General features: G+C 47.4%; 1 protein-coding gene across 1 annotated transcript in view; it reads left to right on the top strand.

The window, feature by feature from the left end:
• Positions 1–1,833: 1,833 nt before the first annotated feature.
• The window catches only part of ANXA4 (annexin A4), a 60,496-nt gene continuing 54,777 nt past the window's right edge, over positions 1,834–7,552 (top strand). Inside the window, exon 1 of the mRNA XM_046662546.1 lies at positions 1,834–2,141. The gene's annotated coding sequence lies outside the window, so the exon portion shown is untranslated. The remainder of the gene's footprint in view (positions 2,142–7,552) is intronic.

Here is a 7,552-nt window from a genome sequence, read left to right as displayed (position 1 = left end):
TCCTCCAGAGACCATGTTTCCAATCTTCTGCCCGAGCGGGAGAGGGGCAGTGGCATCTGTGCAGTACTGTGAAGGGGGTGGAGGAGACTGCTTCCTGTACACACTTACAAACAATCCTCTTGTTTTCAGTCTTAACTATATACCCACTTTAAGAAACACCGGGGGCAGCAGTTTCCTACGTATCTTGAGAAATTCTACACTATCGTGTTGCTTCTCAGCTTTCCCTACTCCTGGCTTCGGAATCAGTTTTCTCAAGTCTGCTAAGTCAATTCTCACCTGTCTATCTGCTTTCCAGTTTCCAAAGTTTTGCTATTTTTCCTCTCTTGTTCTTATGAGATTAAAAAAAAAAATCTACTATTGCTTGAGTTGGATTTCAAGAGGGAGCTGAGGCAAATGTTTGGGTTCATTCTGCTCTCTTGAATTCAAAGGCTCCTTTTTGTCTTTAATTTCAACAATTGTATGAATTTTTAAAACACTCTGTGTTAGATCAGGTTCCCTAGAAGCAAAGCGTAAGAACGGGATTCTTGTGTAAGTGCCTTAGTGAGGGAGTATTCTCAGGAGAAACCTGCGAGTAAGTAAAATAGCACACAGAGGGAGGCAGAGCGAAGCGGTGGTTTCCGCTGAAATGTAGCCTCAGCCTAAACCCGTGGGAGCTCTGGAATATAAAGGTATCACAGGTTTATTCCTGGCCTTTGGTACCCCATAAAAGCCAGCTTCTGCCTGTGGCCTCCCAACCTGGCCTGAGGGCAATTACGGAGAAAAAGGGGCAGCTGTGAGCTGGGGGCCCCCTCCTGGGAGAGGTGATCTCAGCCGGGTGCTAACAGCATCTGCTCCATTCCTAACCTTTTATTTTTTAGGGTGGCCTAATTGTTATTTTTTAGGGGATGCCATAGTCTTTCTAATCTCTCTGAGGAAATGAATTATCTTTAATTCCTTCTTTTTATACTGTTTGTCTTGTTAATTTTGTTTCCTCCAGGTAAGTTCATAAACTGAAGCTCAGGACTTTTAAGCCGACCCAGGTCTAGAATCCCCATCAGTCTGATCCTTGCTCTTAACCATGTTAAACCAGCGCCTTTAGCTACATCTTAACGAAATAATTTAATGTTACCTCTCCAGCTTTAAGGGTGCAATTAGGCGCCTGGATTTTGGTCTGCTGGCTGGCAAACACACTCCCAAAGCTACCTACCCTTTGCTAAATAAAATCGGAATTTGCCTGTAGACTCAACGGATTCATGCTGCAAGCATTCACTGAACACCTATGTGCCCGAAACGGTCCTGGGCGCGGGTACAAAGATGCCTTAGACTCAGCTGGTGCCTTCAAGAGGCTTGTCTCCAGTCGGGGAAGCAGATAGGAACACACAAAACCGCGTTACAAGAGGGGAGCGCTGCCCCAAGGCCGAAGTCCGGAGCTACTGATCAGTGCCCAACCCTGGTAATTTACAGGGGAAGAGAGACAGATCCGGGCTGCTCCTGACCCTCTTTCCCAAAAGCTTCCCCAAGGGAAGGGAACTCTGTTTTCCTCAAGGGAGATGTAAAACTCCTGGGAACTTTTTGGAACGCACGTTTTAACGTGCCAAAGGGAAACGCAGTGTGCCGTTTTGATTTGACTTTCCACTCTTCCGGCCACAGGCTCGACGTGAGTCCTGACGTTGAGAGAGAAAGTGCAGTTTCCTAGGAGGAAGTTTGGACTCCCGGGCGCAGGGAGGGTGCGGGCGAGGCCCGAGGGCTCAGACCTCCGAGGGGGTGGGGGCGCCCGGGTGCCGACCGGCCGGAGAGTCCAGCTCTCTGCGGGGGCGGGAGCCGGGCTGGGCGGCGCCGGGCGGGCTGTGCGATGCGTGCGGGCACGAGGCTGGGAGCGGGGACAGCGGGCCAGGCCGCGGCCCGGGGCAGCCCCCCACCTAGGGGCGAGGCCAGCCCCTCCCTGGGCGCCCTGCGCGGCGGTCCCGGCCCCGGCTCCAGGTGCGCTCGGTCCGCGGAGGGTTTTCCGGTCCCGTGGGCAGAGGGACGACCAGGAACTCGGGCTCAGTCTCCACCCCGCAGTGGGGCGGGTCCGCCTGCAATAAGACCCGCTGCCCGGCCCCCAGGAGGGTGTGACCTCCGTGGCCGCAGAGGACGAGCGCCGTCCCGTCTCGGCACGAGCGGTAAGGGGGCCCGGGGCCGGGGGGTCCTGGGCTGCGGGAATGGGGCGCGGCAGCCCCGAGCGCCTCGCGGGGACGGCCGGTTCTGCGCCGGGCCCCGGAGGGGTTGCCCGTCGCCGGCCTTCGGGCGGGGCCTGGCGGCCACAGGGCGGAGCGGGAGCCGGCGGCCCGAGACTGGCTCGCGGTGGGCGAGAGGCAAGCCCGGGATTATCCACTGGCCCCGTCGAAAACGATGTCCAGGGCGGGTTATACTCAGGATGTAGTGCCGTTAGAGACCAGAGCAGTTACCTACTGAGTTCATGTGCCAAAAACACCGTGTTGGGTTTGGGCATTAAGAAGAAAGGATTGTATGATCTCGCTCATGTGTGGAAGATGAAAAAACAACAAACACACAGATACAGAGATTAGATTGGTGGTTACCAGAGGGGTAGAGGGGAGGAGGGAGGGGGAAAGGGGTGTAGGGCGTGTGTGTCCTGTGACTGATGGTAATTAGTCTTTGCCTGGTGGACATGATGTAGTCTACACAGAAATCGAAATGCAATGATGTACACTTGAAATTTATAAAGCGTTATAAACCAATGTGACCTCAATAAAACTTAAAAAAAAAAAAAGGAAGGATTGAGTCCATATTCTCTGGAGCTGACTCAGACTAACACCCAAGTTTTACTTTTTAATTCTTTCTTTGCTCCTTTTAAGAAACTTACTGCTTTCTCCTAGTTTCTTACTGCTTCTCTCCTTCTTGTGTATCTAATGCCTTCTGCACAATGCCTGGCACATGGACATCTGTTATTATGAGGTCCTTAACTTGGCACAGTCTGGCTCTTTTGTCATGGCTTTGACCAGCGGGAGACTTTGGGACCAAAGAAGTTATTGCTTTTCAACAATCGGCCTAATTTTAAGTGCTCCCCAAGTTGGTGCAAGTCCTCTCTGAGCTGTTTGGAGCATTGTGGGTCCTGAGTAACCCACACCTTTCAGGAAAAATGAGCATTTGCTCTCTCCAGCTGACAGAATGGATAGGGTCTCCTTCACCAAATTATGTATCTCTTTGCCCATAAGTTCTAGAACCCTCTGCCTCCTTACACTGCAAGTACAGTGGTCCCTCGATTTTGGGGTGGAATTGGTTGCAGGACCCCTTTGGATACCAAAATCCGTGGATGCTCAAGTCTCTTATATAAAATGGCATAATATTTGATATAATCTATGCACATCCTCCCGTATACGTTAAATCATCTCTAGATTACTTATAATACCTAGTGCAATGTAAATGCTATGTAAATCGTTGTTATCCTGTATTGTTTTGGGAATAATGACAAGGAAAAAAAAAGTCTGTACATGTTCAGTACAAGCGCAAGCATTGGAGGCCTTTCGGTCTGTGATTGGTTGAGTCCTGGGATGTGGAACTGCAGATATGGTGGACCAACTGTAACTCTACTGATAGCCAAACCGGAGCTCTTTAGTTGCCAGGGAATTCTCAGATGACAGAGAGATAGGAGAGGAAGGGGACAGGCACGAGAAAATGGGTAACCATAGCTCCCTAAGACCTGCTTTCTTCCCAGAGCCCTATCTGGCCAAAGCCACATCTCCTACATTCAGCTCAGGTCAGATTTCTGTTGCTTTGGGGACACACACACACACACACACAGACACAGACACGAGCATGCCCAAATACACAACTACTAGATCAAGGGGTCTACAAATTTCCCTCCTAGATTTTCTTGCATTTGGTTAGGGATAAGTTTTCTCTGCAACGTAGAGAGTAACATGCACAGTCAAGTTGGACCACACCAGCCCTCAGCATCTGGAGGGAGCCTCCTGGTCCTCCCAGGACTCATATCCGGTGGCCCGTTCCTTTGCTTACGTCCAGCACTCATTCGTTTTCCCGATCTTGCCCATCCACTTGCAGACTAAGCCTGCTCTTCTCCATGAGAGATGAAGGTGAGTGGCAGGCCCTGGAGATGGTAGGCTGTGTGCCAGAGAACACCTGAAGCTTCAGAATAAACAAGGGGGGGGATTTTCCTTGGATGTCAATTTTACCCAGATATTTGAGGATAAATCACTTTTCATATTCAGACAATCACGGATATATTTTGGACTGAAGTTCAAAATTTAGATACTTTCTTAATATAAAGCAAGAAACTTCAAAACATTTTTGCTTTGGCTTTGGGTTGCACTTTGGCCCCAACTTAGTCCTTGAGAGTTTGCTTTCACTGCAATTAGGGCTGCTGATGGAGGCAGTTTGATAGATGCAGCAGTGTCCTCCCTGGAGAGACTTTGAAAGACAGTCATCCTAGGTGACTCATTTAATCTTATTTCAACCCGAGGTGGGGTCGTTAACCTTGTTTTACACGTGAGGATCCCAAGGCTCCCAGCTGTGGTCCTTGGTCCAGGTTAGACCACTTGTAAACAGATATATTCTCTCTGCCCCACTGTGGCTCCATCAGAGCTTGGTTTATAATGACTGGGGATTTAGATTTGTGGCTTCAGGGCTTATTAACTAAATCTTTACCAAATGTTTTCCTTTCACTCTTCAACTTTCTTCTTGCTGAGCTGACATATGCGATACGGTTGAAAGAACTGGAGCTGTTTCACCCAGAAAGGGAAGATTGCAGTGGGTGATGGAACGCGTGTTAAGGGCCCTAAATTCTTGAGGGCCTTGGTGTGTGGACGAGGGAATAAACTCACTCCTTGTGGCATTGAGTGGAACTGGGTAGGAGTTTTTTGGATGGTGAATTCTGGTTAAATTTAGGGAAGTTGCTTTTGAAACCCCCGGGTCAGGTGGCCTGGAGTTGGCCAGAGCTTTCTCACCAGAGGTGTTGAAACGGAGGCCCCACAGCTCCTTTTTTTTTTTTTTTTTGAGGAAGATTAGCCCTGAGCTAACTACTGCCAGTCCTCCTCTTTTTGCTGAGGAAGGCTGGCCCTGAGCTAACATCCGTGCCCATCTTCCTCTACTTTATATGTGGGACGCCTACCACAGCATGGCGTGCCAAGCAGTGCCATGTCTGCACCTGGGATCTGAACCCGCGAACCCCAGGCCGCCCAAGTGGAACATTCGAACTTAACCGCTGCGCCACTGGACCAGCCCCCACAGCTCCTTTTTGATAGAGGGTTTTGGTAGAAGGTTAAACTAAGGTGATTTCTAACGCCGTAGTTCCCAGACTTCAGGGTGTATCAAAATCCCCCAGGGAGCTTGAACAACATCCATATTCTTGCCCCACTCCCAGAAATTCTGATCCACTATGACAGGTGGGACCCAGGAATCTGCATATTTAATAGGTTCTCTGGGTGATTATAATTCAGGTGTTTCTTGGACCTTGCTTTGAGAAACTAAGCTTTAGAAACACGTATATGAATATGCACATGCTTGTTAAATTGAATAAAGCATTGACAAAAAGATAGGACTTAAGGGATCTTAGGGCTGTTGTTATGCTCTAAACTCTGGGTAACGTGATAAATGCTGAAATTGTCCCCACTCACAAGGATAGCTCTTTATTACACCTATCACGTCAAATTCACCCCATGGTTTTACAGTGCTTAACACTTCTAGACATACATGGGGCTCCAACTAAAGATTTTTTATTTGTTTTTAAATTTAATTGAAACTGAGAAGAATTACTGTATTAAGATTAATTTCCCTAAGAGAAATCAGTACTAGAGATGTAACGTACGGCTTGACAACCGTGGTTCACGCTGCTGTGTGACATGGAGGAGAGATGTCCAGAGAGTAAATCCTGAGTTCTCTTCACAAGGAGAACTTTTTTCTTTTCTTCTTTCTTTTCTTTTTATCTATACGAGATGATGGATGTTAGTTGAACCTATTCTGGTAATCATTTTACAATATATGTAAATCAAACCAAAAAAAGAAATTAATTTCCCCAGGAGTTTAGGATTTCCATCTAAGGCCGGTTGTCGGTTTTGTTGGGAGTAACTTGTCGTGTTCAGTTGTGTTTGAACTGGACTGAGAGCTTTTGCTATGGGAACCTGAACCACTGCCTTTGAAGAATTCTTTTTAAAGGTTCAAGATGTTTGAGGTCGGTAAATTGCCTACTGCTTCTTGGTCTGGACTGCTCGGCATAAAACCCAGAGTGAATGTTTTATCCACAATCAGCAGCAGCGATAAATTGCAGCTAAAGGCCGGACTGTAAATTATTCTGCAAAACACCTTCACCTTTCCCCTCTCAATGTCATTAACCCTTTAAGGCCTAGATATAGCAGCATGAGCAGCAGGAGGCCCCATGAGTGGACTTCTGGGAAGTCATCAGAAAGGCCTTCCCGCCCAGTCACTGTGGATTCAATCCTCTGGGTTAAGGCCCTCACTTCCCCCCTCCCAGGAGGTAGCATTAAATTATTACCAGAAGCTAAGGGAGAGGGGCTCCGTGATAAGGGGGAACAAGTTCTCCTGATTTATGTGTGGTTGAACCAGCTCCCCTGGAGGAGGTCCTACAAACACAAACCTGGTTATATAATCAGCCCCCAGCATCTTCCCACTCACTCCTCTCCAGGGGGCTCAGGAAAGCATTTTCTGGGTCCTGCTTAGCTTCAGCTTCTGCTGTTGCTGCTTTTTGATGCTGTACCATGACCTGTTGACTCAGTCGTTCTCATCTTTGTTAGAGTCACAGACCCCTTTAAGAATCTGGTTAAAGCCATGAATCCTCTCTAGAGAAAAATAAACACATATTTGACATTTTTCATACAGTTTCAAGGGTTTATGGACACCCTTCTACACCCAATCATGTATACCTAGCAGTATGTAGACATCATGTTAAGAATTACCCTGAAATTTGGCAGTGTTTGTCAAAGTAAAAAAACGCTTTTACCTTTGTTCCAGCAATTTGAATTCTAGGAACTTATCCTAAAGATATACTTGGACATGTGTAGAAAGACATATGTACAAGGATATATACATTGTTTATAGCAGCAAAAGATTGGAAATGACCTAAATATCTATGAGTGAGGGACTAGTTGAATTATGGAATATCTATGCTGTGCAATATTGTGTAGCTGTTAAAATTTTTTTTTTAAAGATTGGCACCTGAGCTGACAACAGTTGCCAATCTTCGTTTTTTTTATTCTTCTCCCCAAAGCCACCCAGTACATAGTTGTATATTCTAGTTGTAGGTCCCCCTGGTTGTGCTGTATGGGACGCCACCTCAGCATGGCCTGATGAGCGGTGCCGTGTTTGTGCCCAGGATCCAAACCAGCGAAACCCTGGGCCACCGAAGCGGAGTGCATGAACTTAACCACTTGGCCGCAGGGCCGGCCCCTGTGTAGCTGTTAAAAAGTGATACAGGTTGATAGGAACAGATAGAGAATGATATTGAAGATACATTTTTATTTTTATTTTTATTTATTTATTTTTTTGAGGAAGATCATCCCTGAGTTAATATCTGCCACCAATCCTTCTCTTTTTTGCTGAG

This window comes from Equus quagga, chromosome 5, assembly GCF_021613505.1.
Source record: "Equus quagga isolate Etosha38 chromosome 5, UCLA_HA_Equagga_1.0, whole genome shotgun sequence".
Lineage (NCBI taxonomy): Eukaryota > Metazoa > Chordata > Mammalia > Perissodactyla > Equidae > Equus > Equus quagga.
The sequence above is the reverse complement of the archived record's forward strand: the minus strand, read 5'-3'. Positions and strand labels throughout refer to the sequence as shown.